The sequence below is a fragment of the Macaca nemestrina genome, chromosome 9 (genome assembly GCF_043159975.1).
Source record: "Macaca nemestrina isolate mMacNem1 chromosome 9, mMacNem.hap1, whole genome shotgun sequence".
Classification (NCBI taxonomy): domain Eukaryota; kingdom Metazoa; phylum Chordata; class Mammalia; order Primates; family Cercopithecidae; genus Macaca; species Macaca nemestrina.
The window spans coordinates 69,200,649-69,223,392 of NC_092133.1; the positions used below are offsets into that span (position 1 = coordinate 69,200,649).

At 40.1% G+C, this 22,744-nt stretch overlaps 1 protein-coding gene and 1 long non-coding RNA gene across 6 annotated transcripts in view; both read left to right on the top strand.

The window, feature by feature from the left end:
• LOC105466039 (mitochondrial calcium uniporter) overlaps positions 1 to 22,744 on the top strand; it is a 206,120-nt gene that overhangs the window by 97,398 nt on the left and 85,978 nt on the right. The gene's annotated exons all lie outside the window — the stretch shown is intronic.
• The window catches only part of LOC139356015 (uncharacterized), a 45,018-nt gene continuing 35,478 nt past the window's right edge, over positions 13,205 to 22,744 (top strand). Inside the window, exons 1-2 of the long non-coding RNA XR_011607364.1 lie at positions 13,205 to 20,918; positions 22,126 to 22,216. This is a non-coding gene — a long non-coding RNA (uncharacterized lncRNA). The remainder of the gene's footprint in view (positions 20,919 to 22,125; positions 22,217 to 22,744) is intronic.

The window sequence follows — 22,744 nt, forward strand, 5'->3', positions numbered from 1 at the left end:
CTCAGCCTTAAAAAGGAATGAAATCCTGTCATTTGCAGCAACATGGATGGAACTGGAACCCATAATCTTAAGTGAAATAAACTAAGCCCGGATAGAAATATCACATGTTCTCATTCATATGTGGGAGCTTAAAAAGTAGATCTCATGAAGATAGTAGAATGGTAGTTACAGAGGCTGGGAATGGTAGGGGGAATGGGGGGAGGTTGGGAGGCACGGGGTAGAGCACCAAAGAATATAAAGTGGAAGCATAATCATGTTGATAACTTAATTGATTCATGCTAGCAAGAACACTGTCCTTGTTTCGTAATAAACCAATAGTTATAATTAAAATGCCCCACAGGCATTAAAAAATATCGTGCATGGAAATAATGAGAACAATTGAATATTGGACTAACTGGTCAAACTAGATTTTGACTGTTAATATAAAAAATCACTATCCTGACCAAGTACACATTGAAATAATGTACTAAGCAACAAAGGATTTTTCGGTATATGATAAATACTGGAAAACCGAAAAAAAAAAAAATTCAGTGGGGAAAAAAAACTGGCTGCAAAGCAACAGTAATGAAAACAGTGGAGAGCCTGCATAAGGATGGACTATGGAATAGAATCGAGAATTCAGAAGTATCTTTTCTTCTTTTCTTTTCTCTTTTCTTTTCCTTTCTTTTCCTTTTATTTTGTTTTCCTTTTTCTTTTCTTTTCTTTTTTAGATGGAGTCTCACTCTGTTGCCAGGTTGGAGTGCTGTGGCATGATCTTGGCTCATTGCAACCTCTGCCTCCTGGGTTCAAGTGATTGTCCTGCCTCAGCCTCCCAAGTAGGCACACGCCACCACACCCAGCTAATTTTTGTATTTATAGTAGAGACGGGGTTTCACCATATTGGCCAGGTAGATCTCAATCTCTTGACTTTGTGATACCCCCACCTCGGCTTCCCAAAGTTCTGGGATTACAGGCATGAGCCTGGCCTCAGAAGTATATTTGCACAGCACTTTGGGAAAGGCCTAAATGTAAGAGTTACAGCAATAAAACTCTGAAGACAACAGGTATAAACCTTCATGGTCTTGGTCTTGGACTCGTCAAATGATCTTTTAGGTATAACACTAGAGGCACAAGTGGCAGAAAATAGACTTCATCAAAATTGAAAACTTCTGTGCTGCAAAATGATACCATTAAGGAAGTTAAAAAACAATCCACGAAATGGGAGAAGATATTTGCAGATCATTTATTTGTTAGAGGACTTGCATCCAGAATTTTTTTTAAAAAACCTCTCACAATCCAATAATACAAGGGACAAAAATCCCAACAGAAACGGGGTGATTTGAAATGACATTTCTATAAGGAGATGTACAAACGGCCAATTAGCACATGAAGATGCTCAACATCATTAGTCATTATAGAAATACAAATGAAAACCACAATGAAATACCACTTTATACACACTGTATGGCCAGAATAATGAGACAGAAAATAGCAAGTGTTAGTGAGGATATGAGGAAATTAGAATCTTCATTCATTGCTGTTGGGATTGTAAAATGGTACACAGCCACTTAGGAAAATAGTTTACTTCTCAAAATGTTGAACGTATATTTCCCATAGAACCTAGCAATTCTACTTGTAAATATGTATATACCCAATAGAAATAAAAGCACATATCTACGCAAAAACCTGTACATATATTCCTAGCAGCATTAGTCACAATAGCCAAAAAGTGAAATAACCCTAATATCTGTCATCTGATGAATGGATAAACAGAATGTGGTATATCCATACAATGGAATATTATTCAGCCTAGAAAGGAATGAAATACTGAGACATACTATAACCCAGATGAACCTTGAAAATATTATGGTAAATGATAAGCCAGTCACAGAAGACCACATAATACCTGATTCCATTTGTTTGAAATGTGCAGAATAGGCAAATCCATAGAGAAAAAGTAGATTAGTGGTTGCCAGGGCCTGGGTAGAGGATAATGGAGAGTGACTACTTATGGGTATGAAGTTTCTTTTTAGGGTGATGATATTACTGGAATTAGATAGTGGTGATGGTTACGTAACTGTATACTAAAAACCACTTAATTGTACATTTTAAAAGGGTGAATTTTATGGTATGTAAATTATTTCTCAAAAGGATTTTAAAAAAACAGCTGTGGAAGGATGAAATGGAAAATTAAGTCTGCCGGTTATTTTAATGTTTTAAAGTATTCTTTGGCTAAGTGTGTGTGTGTGCGTGTGTTGGGTGAATTTGGAAGAGAGATACTGTTGTCATCATTTGTTAAAACAAATTTGCCATAACCTCTTACCATAGCAGGAATATCAGGGCTCCTTGATTTAGATGAAATCACTCAGAGCTTCTCTCCTGCTGCCCCCTCCCAACCTTCCCATCATCTGGAAAGATCTAGCAAGGAAAGACTTGGAAGAGTGATGTCTGGATCTTACCATGTCACTGCATCTCTGGTTTTCTCCAATGTTAGTGTCTTCTTTACACTCACAGGCTTATTTGTGATAGTTAAATGAAGTTTTAGATGGGAAAGGACTCTTAAAGAATTAAAATCATTCTGCAAATATAACACAAATATAATGAAACACTGAATGGTGTTTTATTTTATTTTATTTTATTTTATTTTTTTTGAGACGGAGTCTCGCTCTGTCACCCAGGCTGGAGTGCAGTGGCCGGATCTCAGCTCACTGCAAGCTCCGCCTCCCGGGTTTACGCCATTCTCCGGCCTCAGCCTCCCGAGTAGCTGGGACTACAGGCGCCCGCCACCTCGCCCGGCTAGTTTTTTGTATTTCTTAATAGAGACGGGGTTTCACCGTGTTAGCCAGGATGGTCTCGATCTCCTGACCTCGTGATCCGCCCGTCTCGGCCTCCCAAAGTGCTGGGATTACAGGCTTGAGCCACCGCGCCCGGCCCTGAATGGTGTTTTAATTTGGTGACATTGTGATACCCATTTAATTGGTCTGACTGACATGTAGAGACAATAATTTAATTAATATTTTATTCATTTATTTGGGGGTATTTGCCTTCGTAATGGAATTTTAAGAATTGGAACACTCAGAAAATTAAAAAATTTTTTTTTAAAGAACTGGAACACTGGAGTGGGGAGAAAGAGGATGGAACTATGGAGGAAGTTTAGGTAGGAAAATATTTGATGTAGAATCTGGTGTGTTGTTATTGGTAATCAGGATAATTCTGGTGAATTGAATTTGTCGGGCAGAGTTTGGAGATAAAAAATTGTTGGCTGAGGCTACTTGGAGCCAATAGGACATCTTTGTTTAGATGTATAAACTAATCATCATACTCTGAACCTGGGCTGCAAGCTTTCAGAATTTTTCCCCATGGCTTAACTTTGCCTCTGACACTTTGCTTTCTCCTACAGCTTACTCAGTATCTTAGATTTATTAATTTTAAATGAATCATTGTAGAGTTAAAGTCATCTCTTAAGTCCTAGTCAGGTTATAGGTGGTAAAGATTCCACAAAACCAAAAATACACAGAGTATACAGTATTTGAAGTATCATTCATTTATTCAATGTTTGGTTAAAACAAGCCTTTGGGAGTTTGAGTATTTATGGTTGTTTTTAGAAATAGATGGTCATGTGCATCTGTAAAACTTTTTTTTTTTTTTTTTTTGAGACGGAGTCTTGCTCTGTGCCCCAGGCTGGAGTGCAGTGGCGCGATCTCGGCTCACTGCAAGCTCCGCCCCCCCGGGTTCACGCCATTCTCCTGCCTCAGCCTCCCGAGTAGCTGGGACTACAGGCGCCTGCCACCTCGCCCGGCTAATTTTCTTGTATTTTTAGTAGAGACGGGGTTTCACCGTGTTAGCCAGGATGGTCTCGATCTCCTGACCTCGTGATCCGCCCGTCTCGGCCTCCCAAAGTGCTAGGATTACAGGCTTGAGCCACCGCGCCCAGCCACATCTGTAAAACTTAAACAGATGTTTTGTTTTCCTGAGAATCGATTGAGGCTTAAATATGAGAGCTTAGCCTGAGCTAATTTCTAGGTGAAGAATGAGAGTGACAGGGTGCTTAGTTCCCAAATAATACTTCAGAAAAATAGGAACCTACTTTTATGTCATTTCTCTTTTTTTCCTCTTCCTTTGGTTGCTGCAGTATATTTAAGGTCTTTTTGACTTGGCCAAAGGAATAATGATCTTGGAATCCATTTTAGTGACAGGATCTCTCTGGAAGATCCAAATAGTCAATTCTGACAGAACAAGGACACTGACTTGTGGCCATGAATAGGCTGCAACAAGGGGAAACTCCTTTTCATCTTCATCAGATGTTTGGGGTCACTTTCACGAAAGAAACCAACGAATGCTACCAGGACACTGCAGACTCCTCCCCACAGTCCCCAGATCATGAGTCTCTATACCCTGCCCTAGAGCTCTCCTTCACCATTGCTGATTCCACAAAAAATACCATGACCACACATTCAGATGAGAGTAACACAGCAATTGGCAATACAAAAGAATGTGCCATATTCTTCCTTAGTCTGCCCCAAAACTCCTTTGTGGAGTACTTGTAGAGGTAGAGTGATACTTAAGCTTGTCCATTTTTACTTGTAGAGTGCCCAGTACTTTCATACCCTCATGCTATGTGTGTATTTCTTCACTCTGTGCTTTTTCAAATACTCTCTTGTTCTTTTCCATTTTTCTAACTTGTACATAATCCTTAAAATCGTGAATCTGTTTTGTTGTTGTTGTTGTTGTTTTTGGAGATGGAGTTTTGCTCTTGTCACCTGGGCTGGGGTGCAGTGGTGCAATCTCGGCGCACTGCAACCTCTGCCTCCTGGGTTCAAGCGATTCTCATGCCTCAGCCTCCCGAGTAGCTGGGATTACAGGCGCCTGCCACCATGCCTAGCTAATTTTTGTATTTTCAGTAGAGACGGGATTTTGCCATGTTGGCCAGTCTAGTCTCAAACTCCTGACCTCAGGCTGCCCGCCTGCCTCCCAAAGTGTTGGGATTACAGGCGTGAGCCACTTTACCCAGCCTGTAATCCTTAAAAATCAAACTGAATTTCTGCCTCTTATGTAGAACTCATTTTAACTTTTGTTTGCTTATTTAACTTTATAGGGATGTGTGTCTAGTTCCTCTCATTAGTTTCTAAGTTCCTTGCATATAGGGCTTATGGATTGTTCGTATCTTGTCCAACAAAGCCAGTAGCTGCAGAAGTTATTTTGACTCTAGTGCAGCTGTCTTACTGTGAGCCAACATCCTGCAAAAGAAGGAGTTTGGAAATATTTGTGATTGGTAATGTCTTTCACTGAACCTAAGGCAAACCTGAGCAATTTGCAGAATCAGTTGAGGCTTAAATATGAGAGTATGTATATATATATATATATTTTTTTTTAAGATGGAGTCTCGCTCTGTCGCCCGGGCTGGAGTGCAGTGGTGGCGCCATCTTGTCTCACTGCAACCTCCGCCTCCCAGGTTCACGCCATTCTCCTGCCTAAGCCTCCTGAGTAGTTGAGACTACAGGCGTGCGACACCACGCCCAGGTAATTTTTTGTATTTTGTGGTAGAGACAGGGTTTCACCATGTTAGCCAGGATGGTCTTGCTTTCCTGGCCTTGCGATCCGCCTGCCTCAGCCTCACAAAGTGCTGGGATTACAGGTATGAGCCACCGCGTCTGGCTGAGAGCTTGTATTTAAGCTTCCTATAGGAAAGTGCGTAGGGAGTTTCCGGCCATGGAAAAAGGAAATAACTCAATTGGTTTGAAGTATTTGTGGAATGCACTTTAAGCATAATCAATATTCATCCTAAGTACTTCATTGAATAGTTTGAATGAAACCACCACATTGCATGTGCTCCCCCTTGGCTAGAGAATGTCAATGTGTAGACTTTTCAAATTAGATTTTATCATCTGGCATGGGTATACCAACTAGTTACATTTTATGTAGAGCCTCCAGATATTTTGAAATGGATTATGTTTTACATTCCTTCCTATGCTTTCAGAACCATCACCTTCATGTCCAAAACAGTGTGATGCTATTCATTTTAGAATATTATTGAGGATATCACACTGGTGGCTCTTTGAAGGGATGTGTTTTGGACTCAGGTATGGAACTGCCACATGCCACTCATTCAACTCTTCGGCATCTAGGAGGCTTTGCATATGCCATGTGAATCCTCTCGTCCTAGGAGAGTTTACTTAGTGGAACAGTGTTGGGATTTCTAGCCTGTTTTCTTCTGAGGAAAAAAACATGTCAAGTTAAACCTTCTAGGATGAAGGGAGGATTTTGCTGGGGGGAGCTGTTGTATCTGAAGTGTTAATGTAGAGCAATTGCAGTTTATTTTCTCAAAGGAGGAAGAGAGATCATGCCAAGAAAAACGCATAGAGTGGGGTGGAGTGGAGTTGGGAAAGAAAATGTGACAAGTCCCTAAAATCAAATGCCTGTAGGAAGGATTTTCCCCATCATTAGCTCCAAATGTTGGGGGGTGGGGAGGATGTTGCTTGTTTCTTTATTTCTTTTTTAAAAATTATTTTACTTTGTTCTTGACTCTTTAGTTTCAGAAGCAGATTAAGGAAAAGCTTATTAGGAAGTCTAGAGCCATAGGCACTGTAGAAATTACCAGCCCCTAAAAGTCAATATCCAATTACTGTACCTTTTTGGCTGTTCCACGTAATTAACCATGCTGCTTGATCCAAGTGAAGCCAGGGGGAAAGCCGGGCACTGTTAGATGGTGTAGCTCCTTGCTTAACCCCTCATGTTGTAGTGCAAAGATGAGTGCCCACTTACCTGGATCTCTCAGGCGATGACATTTTCCAAAAGATTTTCTTCTGGTCCCTCTTGAGAACAATATAAAAAGTGTGTAATCCCAGCACTTTGGGAGGCCGAGGCGGGCGGATCACGAGGTCAGGAGATCGAGACCATCCTGGCTGACACGGTGAAACCCCGTCTCTACTAAAAAATACAAAAAACTAGCCGGGCGAGGTGGCGGGCGCCTGTAGTCCCAGCTACTGGGGAGGCTGAGGCAGGAGAATTGCGTGAACCCGGGAGGCGGAGCCTGCAGTGAGCTGAGATCCGGCCACTGCACTCCAGCCTGGGCGGCAGAGCGAGACTCCGTCTCAAAAAAAAAAAAAAAAAAAAGTGTGTAATTCAGAGAGAGATTACTTTGAATTTGACTAAAAGGGAAGTACAAAGGCTTTGTTTTTTCAGATCCTATCAAATTAATACTGTCACATTTGGAAAATGTTGCTCTGTTTTAATAGATCTCTTAGAAGCATGTCTCTTATGCAAATAGTAATTGTGGTTTTTAAAGCTAATATAAATGTGATTCATTTACTTAAAATCAAGCCACCTTGTAGCTGTGAGTAGTTTTCCCATTTTGTTGAAGGTAAGTACAATTTTTAATTAGCTACATTTGGTTGCAGGAGAGGTTAAAGAATAGATTTAAGTAGGCATGTCCAAAAAGGACAGAAAGTCCCGCAAAGCAGTTGTCAGCAGGGATTAGATCTCTGGATGTCCTTGTTTGTCAGGAAAAGCCTTCCGTGTATCCAGTAGCTTCTGAAAATGTTAATGTGGCACTGTGCAGGGAGTCAAGGGAACAATCTCCTCATTTTCAGTACAGGATGCTAGGGAAAGCCTGTCGCTATGTGTGCGTGGGTGTGTGAGTGAGGGCTGGCTGTGCACTCTACCTCTCTGGCTGAAGTAAGTTGCAGTGCAGCTTTGCCTTTTCATGGGCTTGGGTGTGGGGAATCCCTCCTACCAAGAGTATTTTGGGAAATTCCTAAATGCTGATGTGTTCTCAGCTCTATATAATGCCCTTGTTGGAGTGAGTAGCAAAACGCACATGGAGAATGATTTTAAAGCACCAGTCAACCAATTCCTGGTATGTGTCTTTTACTTGCTTGATAGAGCTGTTCAAGGAGAATCTTGCTGTTGGTCAATGATTTTACGCTTCCACATAGCACAGGGATTGCTCTTCTTTTCCTTTTCCAGGGCTTTTCCTGTCTCTAGATATTTAGCATGCAGATGCAGTTTCATGATCTAGCACGAGAATCTCCCACATTTCCACATATATTACACAGTCGGCGAAGCAAATGGTAATGGTGGCTGCTCCAGCCAAACCTGGCGGTGCTACTGCCATCACTTTTCTAATAACCTTGGTGTCTCTGCAACAAGGTTAGTGGTGGTATTTACCAAAGCTACAACTTTCTTTCTCCTTTCTCTTTCCCTGCTTCTGTTGTCTCCCTGTCTCCCCTCCTGCTGCCCCCTACCACTTAAGTTAATGAACTTGCCTGTGGTATGCAGAAATTAGTCAAACATGCATCTTTAAAAAACATTTTAGAGTTTTAAAAAATGTGCATAATAGAAATATATCCTAAAGTTCAAAAACATTCTGAGATTGTCACAGTTAGTGGCAGATTAAGGGAACAGAATATAAAATAGCCAAATATATTCCAGGAAGTCATGCTTGTTGAGTAGGCATTTATCTGACAGATTGAAATGAGCTTCTTTTGTGTGTTGGCACATAGTCCAGAATTGCAAGTTTTTCACTTTTAGTGTTTATATAAAATTCTCCTGCTGGCTCATTTCATGGAAATAAAGGCTCACTCACTTCATCTGTAACTTGTATCTGTAGTAAGACCCTTACAAGGACCGCAATTTTCATCTTGGTTTAATTTGCAAGAAAAACATTATTATGTACATATAGCTACTTGTTTTAATTTAGTGTCAGTTGTCAATGTCGTAGTAGAAATGAAGAAAGTCCTTTTGGAAAGGAGATTTTTATGGAAATCAAAGGAGTATTGCTCAGCAACTCTTAATAGGTGTTTACTGAATATATACTATGGGAATGTATGTGTGCTTTAGAGATTCTAAAGAATAACATATCCTTGCCTACAAGGTGTTGCTTACCAATTTGAGATGAAGATTCTCCATAGAATAGGGAGTGAACAAGCACTGTGTGAAAAAAAAAGTTATTATGCTGTGCAACAAAATTTCAAGAATAGGGTAATACGTAATGGACCGATTTGCTGTGGAGATCATTTCATTATATGTGAGATTGATGTCCAGAGATGTCATCCAGTTTAGTTAATGTAGTTCTGGCTAGCTGTTTGTGGAATTCTGGCTAGTTTGTTTTTTTAATGTCTTTATCCTCTTTCTTGTGTTATACTTGAACACATCAACATAGAGTGAGAAGTTAACTGTTTTTGTTACCTAAAATTAGTTACATAGTAAAAAGAGATGGGTTGAGAATCAGATATATTTGATTTTAAATCCTGGCTGTGCTCATTCTTAGCTCTGTGTGCCTCAGTTTTCTCATTGGAAGAACTGGGATATAAGTTACTAATTTACAGATTTGTTGGGATTAAATTATTTTCAAGCACGGCTGGGTGCTGTGGCTCGTTCCTATAATCCCAGCACTTTGGGAGGCGGAGGCGGGCAGATCACCTGAGGTCAGGAGTTCGAGACCAGACTGGTCAACATGGCAAAACCCTGTCTCTACCAAAAATACAAAAATTAGCAGGGCGTGGTGGCAGGCACCTGTAATCCCAGCTACTCGGGAGACTGAGGCAGGAGAATCGCTTGAACCCAGCAGGAGGAGGTTGCATTGAGCCTAGATTGTGCCACTTCACTCCAGCCTGGGCGACAGAGCAAGACAATGTCTCAAAATAAATAGATAAGTAAAAATAAATAAATTATTTTGAAGCACAAAAGTGTTGCCTTTTCAGTTTTCTCACCAAATTTAATCGTCCTGGAAACATGCCATCACTGGTAGAATATTAGGTATTTAGGTTATTTCCCATAGCACTTGTTCTTATGCAAATTACCAGATTTGTGCTTTTCCACTCTCTCTTATGAATCCTTACATCCCCAGTGTCAAATAGCAAAATAGCAAAGAAAATTTATATATGGGAAGAAAAGGATTTTTCAAGGACCATATTTCAGTCTCATGCTTAAAGGGTAAATTTCTATCCATTTAATAATGTAATATAAATTATTTTCATATTAAGCTAAACAAAACATAATTTGAAAGACAAATCTGCTGCCTTTGCATCTTACAAAATAACATGTCCTTCTAAACCCAGCTAAAGTCCTATCTCCACAAAGCCTTCTCTGGCCACTCCCGCCCACGGTAATTTTTTTCTCATTGAAAATGCAGTTTCTTTTGGTTATACAAATTTCACTGAGTTTTTGTTTGTATTGTTTTTTGAGACAGAATCTCTCTCTGTCACCCAAGCTGGAGTGGAGTAGCGTGATCCCAGCTCACTGCAACCTCCGCCTCCCGGGTTCAAGCAGTTCTCCTGCCTCAGCCTCAAGAGTAGTTGGGATTACAGGTGTGTGCCACCATGCCCAGCTAATTTTTGTGTTTTTAGTAGAGATGGGGTTTCACCATGTTGGCCAGGCTGGTCTTGAACTCCTGACCTCAGGTAATCTGCACCCCCCTCCCTCCCCCAGCCTCCCAAAGTGCTGGGATTATAGGCATAAGCCACCGTGGCCAGCCAATTTCATTGAATTTACCTCTCATTTGGCACTTAAGCATTGTTATAAACCAGTATATGTGTATTTTTATTATTGTATCCTGCCTTGCCAATTAGATTGTAACCTCTTAGCAGCCGTATATACCTTGTCTGAGAATTAGTTATTTTCTTTTTTTTTTTTTTGGAAATGGAGTCTCACTCTCTGTTGCCCAGGCTGGAGTGCAGTGGCATGATCTCGGCTCACTGCAACCTCTGCCTCGGGTTCAAGCAATTCTCCTGCCTCAGCATCCTAAGTAGCTGGGATTACAGGTGCACCACCACACCCAGCTAATTTTTGCATTTTTAGTAGAGACGTGGTTTCACCATGTTGGTCAGGCTGGCCTGGAACTCCTGACCTCAGGTGTTCCACCCGCCTCGGCCTCCCAAAGTGCTGGGATTACAGGCATGAGCCACTGTGCCTGGCCTAGAATTAGTTATTTTCTTCACAATACCTCGTGGTGCTGTGTACGTGATAGGCACTGAGTTGATACCTGGTGCTTGAGGAAAGTGGTAACAATGTCAGGAAACAAGAACAGGTTTTTTTCTGTATTCAATTTGTACAGGAGGTTCTGGCTTATTTATTCAATAGGTATAGGGTCCTTACCCAAATAAGTAGCTGCTGACTATGAGTGTATGACTTCAGTTGATTAAACAACTCAATGACTGCTTTTCAGCACGCTGAAATGATGGGATTGTAGTGAAAACACAAACACATAGGTAGTAGGCTGGCATAAATGGTTGTACATACAAACTAGTGATGAGTGGCTCATGCCTGTAATCCCAGTACTTTGGGAGGCCAAGGCAAGAGGATCCCTTGAGGCCAGGAATTGAAGGCCAACCTGGGCAATATAATGAGACCTTGTCGCTACAAAAAATAAGAAAAATAGCCAGGTATGATAGTGTGTGCCTGTGGTACCAGCTACACGGAACCCTGAGTCAGGAGAATCACTGGAGCCCAGGAGTTGGAGGCTGCAGAGTGCACCATGATGAACCACTGCACTCCAGCCTGGGCCACAGAGTGAGACACTGTCTAAAAAAACAAAAACCACAAACTAGTGATGAGTGAAGTTCATCTTGTGCTTTCTATTTGGAAATTTTACACCAGATCCATACTTCTAAGAGATGGCTACAGGAGAATGTCTTTTTAAAATGCATTTCATATTGTGCATTGTTACCTAGTAACACATCATGAATAGTTGACTCTTGATAAAGTGTTTGCTTGCTAGTCCATAGCAAACCATATTTTAAAAGATACTGCAGTGAACCAGGTGGTTTGTTGGAATAAACCTCACATTTGCTGAGGAATTGCTGGATATATCTGATTTCCTTCCTTTGACAGTAGTCTAGAGTGGAGTGTGATGTCTTGGAGCCACTTAAAGACTTATCTTTTTCCCTAAGTGAAAAAGATAAAACTATACTTAGAGTCCTATAACTTGTTCACTTTTGCTTTCTATAATGTTTGTGTCTACTCCTTGAGCCTTTAAGCTGTAGGTTTGGGGTATTAGATGAGGAAAATTCGAGGGTTAGCTTGTAACTTCTAACTCCTTTTCCTTGGGTGACTTGACCAGTTCTGAAAATGAGATTGAATGGCTAGAGACTTTGGAAACATCTAAGGTACTTAAAGAATATAATCTTAGCACAATAGGTAGTAAGATGTTTTAGGTATAAATAATAATATGTAATTAAAGTTTTCTTGTTGGTAGCATGTGTACAAGTTAATATCTAATAGAGTCAAATGACTTGAATTTGGGTGGTTGCCAATACGTATTAATTATAATATAACATTCCCAAAATGTCTGTAGTTTCTGTGTTATGTTTAGCTACCTTAGCTTTAGCTTCGTGTCAAGTATAGGAGCTTATAAGAATTTATAATGCTAGCTTTATGTCATCTTATAGTCTAACCATCTTGTTTTCAACTCTTGAATCAACTTGTTTCAACTTTCAGTTTTCTTTTATGAGAAACTGCTCCATTTTCATACTACATCCAGATAAAAAAGGTCAAACCATGTTTGACATACAAGATTAATTCTGCTCACCTCAAATGTAAGATTGGTAAAGTTTACCTCCAGGGTTCCTAGCTTGCCCTTTCTCTTTCCATTAATCCCTGTTAAGACCTGTTCCCTCATTATTCTCCATCAAATTTCCACCCAGGAAAAAGACTACCAATATCTTAATCTTTGTAACCCTCCTGGGATTCTGAAATTAGATTCATATTTCTAATAATCTACTTTCTGGCATGAAAGTAGTTTTCCTCTTTTAAAGGCATTTCAGACTTCAAGCCATTTAAATCACACCATACAATATGGAGCCCAGGAAAATGAATGTGAAAACCACCTAGCATAATCAAAGACCTTCAAAAGGATGGCGGTTCTTCTTCTCACTACATGGTCCACTAGCCATTTCTAGTTGCACGCTTTGGATGTATTTGCTGGCTTTGGTTCTGATTCAGACAGGGGTTTGATTCAGCAGACTTTTTGTGGAACTTGTTCTAGGCCACACACATCATAGAACATTTAAACTGCAGATGTACACATCAGAATTCTGAACTCTATGTATCTTTCTTAACCCTACAGCATTGAAGTCCCAACACCAGCATTTTGGTCTAGGTCTAGTATCTGTCTTTCATGTTGCAAAATTCACCAGAGAAGATGGGGGAAAAGACATTCCCTGAATCTGTACCCACTGAATGTTGGAATTTGCTATAGAAAGAGAAGAGAAATAATTCTCAGGTAATTCCAGTGCCTTCCCTCTTCCTTCTTCCACCCCCAGTGGGGGGTTGGGGGAGAAGCTACATGAATGTTGTATGTATTTTGTAACTCCCAGAAGCCTAAACAAACATCTAGAGATTTTGAATGGAATGAAATGTAAGGTGAATCATATACACTCCTCTTAGAAATTGTGGTATTAAAAAAAAGACTGCAACATGATTCTGATGTATTTTATTTTTGAATTCTATTGTAGATGAATGGAGATGATGATATAAAAAGTATGATATAAAAGTTGAAGTGTACATCTCTTATTAAATTAAATATCTGATTGCTTGATTAAATAACTCTGGATATTCCTGGGATTCCCTGGTATTTATTTATAGCTCTGTATCTAGGGAAGGCTGGTGCTACATAATAAAAGCTACTAGGTGTGCTTTATGCCACTATGCTCAGAAAGCTTTGATTGCAGAAGTTCTTTTGTGAATAACACCACTTCAGTTGAAATGTAATCTCCTAGGATCTCAAATCCAGTATTTATTTTAAATCATAATAGTGCTTTTCATTTTTGTTACAGAGAACTAAGAAACAAAGAAACATATTGTGGTCTGACAAAGATAGATCAGATATTTTGGAAGCATTTTAAAATCTTGAAAGCCTTGCTCTATTCGTACATAATTAGTGGATATTCTTCAGAGTGATTGTTTCTCCCCAGAAGAAATAGTGTTCATATTCTATATTCTTGATAGTCTTAGAAGTTGGGGAGAGGGGTGGCAAACATACTAAAATTTAAAGTGAAATCATCTTCTCATTGTTAAGAGGTAACAAGTGGTGGCACATTTTACCTTTGTTGCCCTGCCTTCTTCCCAACAGTTTCAAATTAATGGTGAGTATTATATCATTTTAGATCCTTTAAATTATGGAATGACTATAGTGTCTTAAAATCATATGTATGAAGCTCAGCTGCTGGCTGGCTCTCTCTTACCATAGTTAAAAAGTTGTGCAAAATGAACTGAATTTTAATGTCATGTATAGACTGTAAACCGTAACCATTAGTATTCATTATTTCACTTCTTTTTGATTTTCACTCTCTTCACAACCTCCCTATCTATACCCCAGTTCAGGGGAAGAATGTCTGTTTTTTATGCTAGTCCTTGGATGAATTATCTTCAGAGAATGTTTCTCTTTTTAAGAAACAGTGCTGAAAAGGCTATGCCTTTTCTTTCTCTTTCTTTGAGGTTTTATCTTAGTTATATTGCTTGTTTAGATATAGGATAAGTTATTTTTATTTTTATTTCCAGGAAGCCTTTCAGCCCAATGTGCTTTCCCATAGTTATTGAAATGCCACAAATCACCGGTGCAACTAATCTGAATAATTAGTAACTGAGTACAGGTATACTGGTTGTAAAATTATCTCTACATCTTTATGTAAGAATAGTAATTACATGAATTTACTTTTAATTTTTTTCCCTGCTGAACATGTTTTCTTTTATGTAGGAAATTCTTTCTAAATGCCAAAAAAAAAACCTAAAAAGATTTTTAAGTGATTCTATCCAGAAGAGATTGCTACCTCAGTTCCTTTTATCAAAAGCAGCCATACATGTAGTCATTTTAAAGAGGGGGGATTTTGAAGTCAAGTTTGAAACCCAGCTCTTCCACTTCCTAGCTGTTTGACCTTTGGGTAAAGTCTTTCAGTATCTCCATGTGAATATGAAAATAGTGTTATGAAACTGAACTGGGGTTTACTCGCCTGTAGCAGTAAAACCAGATATCCACACAGACATTTTGCAGTGGCAGAAAGAAAGGCTTTTATTTGCAGGGCACCAAGGAAGGAGGACCAGGCAGCTAATGCTTAAATCCTTACCTCCTTGATAGCTTACAGGTAAGGGTTTTTAAAGGCAGGGGTAAATTTCAGGAAAGCAGAAGTGACAGACAAAATCCTATGTCAATGCATGGAGGTTACACAGTAGTTTTGGCCTAACAGGACAGGATATCTTGAAGCAGCAGCTTATAGGTCATAGGTAGAGTCAAAAATTTTCCGATTTGTGCTTAAGGAAGAGAAGCTTTGTTTAAAAATTTGGAATCAGTGGAAAAGAATGTTAAACTGCTTCCTGGGGATGACTCCCTCCAGGCCTCTCAGGAAGAAATTTAGAACAAAGAAAGGTGGTCAGAGTTCAGCCTTCAGTTCTTCCGTATCTGAGGTCTACCTGCCAGTGGATCAGTTCCTAGAGAGTCCTAGGTGGGGTCCTGGTTTTTGAAAAACTCAGAGACATATGTTAACATGTTATCTTCAGTCTCTGTAGGGAAACCAAACATCTCTAACCTTCCCGTCACCTTCTTTTTATCAAGTTACTTATTTACATCTCAGGGTCAGGTGCCTGGAATTTCCCTTAAAGGAACTCAGGATTTTCCTTTATTTTTTTATATGCTTGCCCAACCCCCAATAACTCTCCCTCTCCACCCCCCCACCTACTCGCCCCAAAAGGGGCCTGCCTGCTCCATCTTAAATAATGTTAAGACCTCCTCAGGAGTTTGCATTGTAGAGTGAATGACATCAGTGCATGTAAGGTACAGTGCATTGTAGGGCTAATGCCCAATGGACATTAGTGGTAATGATGATTACACAGCCTTTCTTTTCTTTTCTTTTTTTTTAAAATTGAGATGGAGTCTCACTCTGTTGCCCAGGCTGGAGTGCAGTGGTGCGATCTTGGCTCACTACAACCTCCACTTCCTGCGTTCAAGTGATTCTTCTGCCTCAGCCTCCTGGGTAGCTGGGATTACAGGCGCATGCCACCACGCCTGGCTAATTTTTGTATTTTTAGTAGACAGGGGGTTTCACCATGTTGCCCAGTGGTCTCAAACTCCTGACCTCAGGTGATCTGCTCACCTTGGCCTCCCAAAGTGCTGGGATTACAGGCGTGAGCCACCGTGCCTGGCCTGATTACACTGCTTTTTAAGGCTTACTGCAACAGTATAGCTAGGTACCTAGAAATAAGCATTGTCACCAAGGTGAGGGAGAGCCTGCCTCAGATCCTCAGGCAAAATAAAGTCACAGATGAGAAGCCAGATGTTGAGCCACTTAAAAAGAGAGAGCAATCAACAAAAGGAAGAAATGGAGGAACTATTAAAATATTTTTGTAGAAGCCCAGTAGTTTAGGACCACTTACTAAATAGGCAAACAGTCGTATATACCTTTGTGGCCATGAGGATTTAATTTATTTTTTATTTTTTATTTTTTATTTTTTTTTTTTTTGAGACGGAGTCTCGCTCTGCCGCCCAGGCTGGAGTGCAGTGGCCGGATCTCAGCTCACTGCAAGCTCCGCCTCCCGGGTTCACGCCATTCTCCTGCCTCCGCCTCCCGAGTAGCTGGGACTACAGGCGCCCGCCACCTCGCCCGGCTAGTTTTTTGTATTTTTTAGTAGAGACGGGGTTTCACCGTGTCAGCCAGGATGGTCTCGATCTCCTGACCTCGTGATCCGCCCGTCTCGGCCTCCCAAAGTGCTGGGATTACAGGCTTGAGCCACCGCGCCCGGCCGAGGATTTAATTTATTAAAGCAGCAACAGATTGGGTTCTGGTTATCTGTTGCTTTGTAACAAATCAGAATTAGTATCTAAGACAACAACCATCATTTTATTATTGTCTCTTAATAGTGTTGTGGGTTAACGGGGCCCAGCAAAGTCGTTGTTGCTTGGAATATCTGATATGGTCACAATCAGATGATGGCTGGGACTTCCTCACACGGATCTGACTGAGGCTGACTATTAGCTGGGCCCTTGGTTGGGGCTGTGGGCTCAAATACATCTACATGTGGTCTGTGTGACTTAGATTTCCTAACTGCATGGTGGCTGGGATCCAAGAGTAAGCATCCCCAAAGATCCAGGTGTATTGCTTTTCATGACCTAACTTCAGAAGTTATATCATTACTTCTTCCATATTCATGGGACTACTCAGATTCAAGACCCACTTCTTGATGGGAGGAATAACAGTCTGATCATGCGGTGAGCTGAGCATGTGAGATGGGATGTATTGGGATGGCCATCTTTAGAAAACATTCACAATCCTCACATATGCAAATTACATTCAACACCTATCAATACTCCCAATTTACATTCTATTACAGTAGCAACTCTAAGTCTAGGATCTCATTATCTAAATCAAGTCCATCCCATTCTAGCAGGTGTTGTTAAAATTTTTTTTTTTAATTAAAGAAATAAATCAAGCCCATGTTTGATTGAGGCTCCTTGGTCGCAGTTCCTTTCATCCAGCTCCTTGGGAGTCATTCCTCTTGATTTGAAGACCTTTTACTAAAGAGATAAGTTATCTGCCCCACATATACACAACATACAGTGGTGGGAAAAACATAGGATCACCACTACAGACCCTCCCATTCAAATAGGGGGAAAATGAGATTCGTAGAGTTACTGATCTGGAATCCAACCAGACACGTGGTGCTATTTCCTTGATTGGGGATAAGTCTTTCTGCCTATGGGGTTGTTTCCTAAGGCTCTTGGTTCTGCCTTCTGGGCTCTTCGTTCGCTGAGTCATCCTTGCTTCTGCATAAAAGTAGCCTGTTTTTATTGCTGAGTAGTTTTCTTGGCCTATTTCTTGCCTATAGAAAGAAGTTTGGGAAGTCCAAAAGCCTCCCTTCATTTTGTTCTGTTTCTGTCCCTTTCAGTCCAAGCTGATATAATTTCTTTTGAATCTCTGTGAATTTCTTATGAGTCAGTTTATGAATTCACTTCATTAGACAGACCGACACCCCCAAATTTCTAAAAGATAAGCCTCTCTACCTTGAGCTCCCTCTGAGACTACTGTGGAACAAGACCCTTAGGCTTCTTAGAAATCTCTCTTTAATGTAGAGTATCTGTGAGGCATGCCCTTAAGATCTTTAAATAGTTTACCCCACCTCCCATTTGATAGGGTCTATAGAGTACCTATGTAAATCTCCCTGAGTCTTAATAAAATATTTTAAAGGTTCATTCTGGATTTTATATTTTGCCCAGAATACATTTCTTCATTTGAGAATGGCTTGCTTTCTGGATTGAATGAAAAAAATGTTTATTTTTCAAACCTAGAAAATCCTAGGTTATTTATGTTTTCTTAAAATATTCCTTGAAAATTAGTTTTTAAAATTTATACTATCTCTCTTCCATTTCTGTTTAACTATAGCCAGCTAGAAGAAGACAAATAGTACCTTCAAAATTCTGTCCTAAAATCTCCTCATTGAGCTCATTAGGTATATTTCTTATTTTCCACATTACCATAGGTGACTATGTTACCAAGTTTTTCACCACTCTAGCTTCCAATAAAATTTTCCCCACTTTCCTGTAAGTTTTCATCATCACCTTCCTCAGGCCCACCCTGCCTCCACCTGCCATCCCATCTCAGTCATTGCCACACGTTTTTGGTTTTTGATATGGCATCACCCCACTTCCAGAAATATTGACTCTGGGTTATCAAGTTAAAATTGTTTCATATTCAGTATGTTTTAAGAAAAATGAGTAAATTTTAGAAATTTTTCCATTAAAACTGCTAAAAATTTGAAATGTGTATATGTGTATGATACGGTGATTTTTTAAAATCTTATCTTTTAGATATATTGAAATTTAGTGTATAACACGATATAATTTTTGGGACTTGGCATCAGCAATATATTAGTGGCGGAAATGGAGTGTGGGTACAGTTTGATTGTAGCTCCCGATGACTGAAAATGTTGGTGGCTTCTGATGAGGCATCTATAATGTGGTGTCTGTTTCTTGGCACAAAGGAACAGTGTAGTTAAAAATGCCACTCTGGACCCGGGTGCAGCAGCTTACGCCTGTAATCCCAGCACTTTGGGAGGCTGAGGCGGGCGGATCATGAGTTCAAGAGTTTGAGACCAGACTGGACAACATGGTGAAACCCTGTCTCTACTAAGAATACAAAAATTAGCCAGGCGTGGTGGGCCGTGCCTGTAATCCCAGGTACTCTGCTGGCTGAGGCAGGAGAATTGCTTGAACCTGGTGGGGAGGCCGAGGTTGCAGCCAGCTGAGATCGAACCACTGCACTCCAGCCTGCATGACAGAGCAAGACTCTGTCCCAGTGGAAAAAAAAAAAAAAAATGCCTTTCTGTAACTGTTAGAGCTCATTGATCCACCAAGAGTTTCTCATAAAACATTTCTCTCAGACAGTGATTTCTCTCAGAACCATTGTCTTAAACTGCACGCAGTACTTTCATTTCTCAAAGAGAAACCTTTAAAACAGTCCAGTTGTGGTGACTCACGCCTGTAACCGCAACACTTTGAGAGGCCAGTGTGGGAGGATAGCTTGAGGACAGGAGCTTGAGACCAGCCTGGCCAACATAGTGAGACCCTGTCTCTACAAAAAATAGAAAAATTGGCCAGGTGTGGTGGCATGCACCTGTAGTCTTACCTGCATGGGAGGCAGAGCCCAGGAATTCGAGGCTGCAGTGAGCTATGATTATATCACTGCACTTCAGTGTGGGTACCTGAGTGAGACTGTGTCTCTAAAAAACCACAATAACAACAACAAAAACCTTTAAAACAACAAAGAGCTATCCTAACGAATACAAAGCCAGAGCTTAAACAGGAAAATTTATTTTGTTAATTTTTTATTTTTAAAGAGACAGGTCTCACTTTGTTACTCATGTTGGAGTAACATAGTGCACTGCAACCTCGTCCTCCTAGGTTTAGGTGATCCTCCTGCCTCAGCCTGCCAAGTGGATAGTACTACAGATGCATGCCACCACGCCTGGCTACTTTTTAGTTTTTTTTTTTTTCTGTAGAGATGGGGTCTTGCTGTGTTGCTCAGACAGGTCTCAAATTCCTGGCCTCAGGTGATCCTCCTGCCTCAGCCTCCTAAAGTGCTGGGATTACAGGGATTTAACAGATAAATTTAAATCTGTTTCCTCCTTGACCAAGAATTATTTAACAGAGTTTCAAAATTTCCAGGTGGAATGACTTTATTTTCTGATTTTGTTTTATTGCAGTATGATTAAGGATTTTTTAAAAATTTTTGCTACTACTTAGAATTTATTGATGTTTTCTTTGTAACCTAGTGTTCAATTTTCATAAATGTTGCATGGACATTTGATAATAGTTTTGTTTTTTAACTTCAGGGTACAGAATGCACCCATAGCATTGTAGCTTATTGACTAGGTTAAGTAGCCTCATTATTTTTGTCTACATGAATTGCGACGGTCTAAGAAGTAAAAGTCTCCTGTTACTAGTATATTTCTGTATGTTTCACCTTGCTGTTTCTACTTTATAACATAATTTTGTTTTATTCTTTTTTTTTTTTTTTTTAAAGACGAGGTCTGACTCTTACCCAAGCTGGAGTGCAGTGGCATGATTTTGGCTCACTGCAACCTTTTCTTTTTTTTCTTTTTTTTTGAGATGGAGTCTCGCTCTGTCGCCCAGTCTGGAGTGCAGTGGTGCGATCTCAGCTCACTGCAAGCTCCGCCTCCCGGGTTCGTGCCATTCTGCCTCAGCCTCCTGAGTAGCTGGGACTACAGGTGTCTGCCACCACGCCCGGCTAATTTTTTTTGTATTTTAATAGAGACAGAGTTTCACCGTGTTAGCCAGGATGGTCTCAATCTCCTGACCTCGTGATCCACCCGTCTCGGCCTCCCAAAGTGCTGGGACTACAGGCGTGAGCCACTGCACCTGGCCGCTCACTGCAACCTCTATCTCCTGGGTTCAAGTGATTCTCCTGCATCAACCTCCTGAGTAGCTGGGATTACAGGTGTGTACCACCACGCCCAGCTAATCTCAGCTCACTGCAACCTCTGCCTCCTGGGTTCAAGCAATTCTCCTGCCTCAGCCTACCAAGTAGCTGGGATTATAGGTGCATGCCACCATGCCCGGCTAATTTTTGTATTTTTAGTAGAGATGGTGTTTCACCATGCTGGCCAGGCTGGTCTTGAACTCCTGACCTCGTGATCCATCTGCCTCAGCCTCCCAAAGTGCTGGGATTACAGTCATAATCCCAGCATTTTGTATGCTCCTCTCAGGAGTTTTTTTCCTAGATGCATTTAGTTTTTTTTTTTATTTTTTATTTTTTAGAAATCTTTTCTTACTTGAGTAATATGTGGTGTTTATAAATCAAAATAATACAGAAGTGTTACAGAGCAAAAAGTGAAAGCCCTCTCATTAGCAGTTTGATATACATTCTTTCAGACTTTTCTCTGTGCATATACAATGTGTGGATATAATTTAAGCTAAAGTATAGAATCATACTCTATATTTTGAATATAAAATCAAACTATGTTTAATTTTATAAATTAATTTTTATACCTAAGATTCTGTAATATACTTTGACAGCTGTGTATGTGGATCAGTCTGATTCTTTTATTTTTGTTTTTTATTTTTTTGAGACGGAGTCTTGCTCTGTTGCTTAGGCTGGAGTGCAGTGACCTGATCTCGGCTCACTGCAGCCTCCACCTCCCAGGTTCAGGTGATTCTCCTGCCTCAGCTTCCTGAGAAGCTGGGACTACAGGCCCCTGCCACCACGCCCGTCTGATTTTTATATTTTTAGTAGAGACGGGGTTTCACCATATGGCCAGGCTGGTCTCGAACTCCTGACCTTGTGATTCACCCGCCTTGGCCCCCCAAAGTGCTGGGATTACAGGCATGAGTCATCGCATCCGGCCTCAGCCTTATCCTTTTTAAAAGCTATATAGTTTTCATTGTATTGATATATCATAATTTATTAGATGATTTCCAAATATTCACTATAATTAATAGTATTACAGTGAACATTCATTCATTTAATAAATATTTAATGATTACCTGCTGTGTGCCAAGCACTATTTTTGGTGTTGAAAACTGGTAGACAAATCTTAAGTTCTAGCCTTCACAAAGCTGTTCTCTGTAAGCACTTCTAGCTTTGTGTACTTGTGACAATTTCAATATATAACTTTTTTTTTTTTTTTTTTTTTTTTTTAAACGAGATGCGGTTTCACTGTGTTGCTCAGGCTGGACTTGAACTCCTGAGTTCAACTGATCCTCCCACCTCAGCCTCCTGAGTAGCAGGGATTACAGGTACATGCCACTATGCTCAACTCAGAACATTTTTTGAAAACAGAATTGTTGGGGCTAAGAGTTCACATTCGATACTGCTAAATCTCTCTAATCTTTTCTCATCTGATAGAAAAAAAAGGTAAAACAAAACTCATGTCATTGTTTTTAATAAATATCATTATTATTACGATTAAACATTTTTTTCAGGTCATTGGCCATTTGTATTTCTTATTTTATGAATTACTTATTCATATCTTAAGGATTACAAATAATATCTGATAAGTAATAATGCATTGCTTTTGAAACATATTAGACATACAACATTTGGTTGGATGATTATAGTTCCTATTATTTCATTGTTTAATAATCAGTCTTGACAAATACAAGTTCAGCATCTCTAATTCAAAAATCCAAAATCTGAAACGCTCTAAAATCCAAAACTTCTCGAGTGCTAAAATGACATGCCAAGTGGAACATTTCACACCTGACCTCATGTAACATGTTGCAGTCAAAACGCAGGAATACAGCACACAGTTTATTCAGGGATCT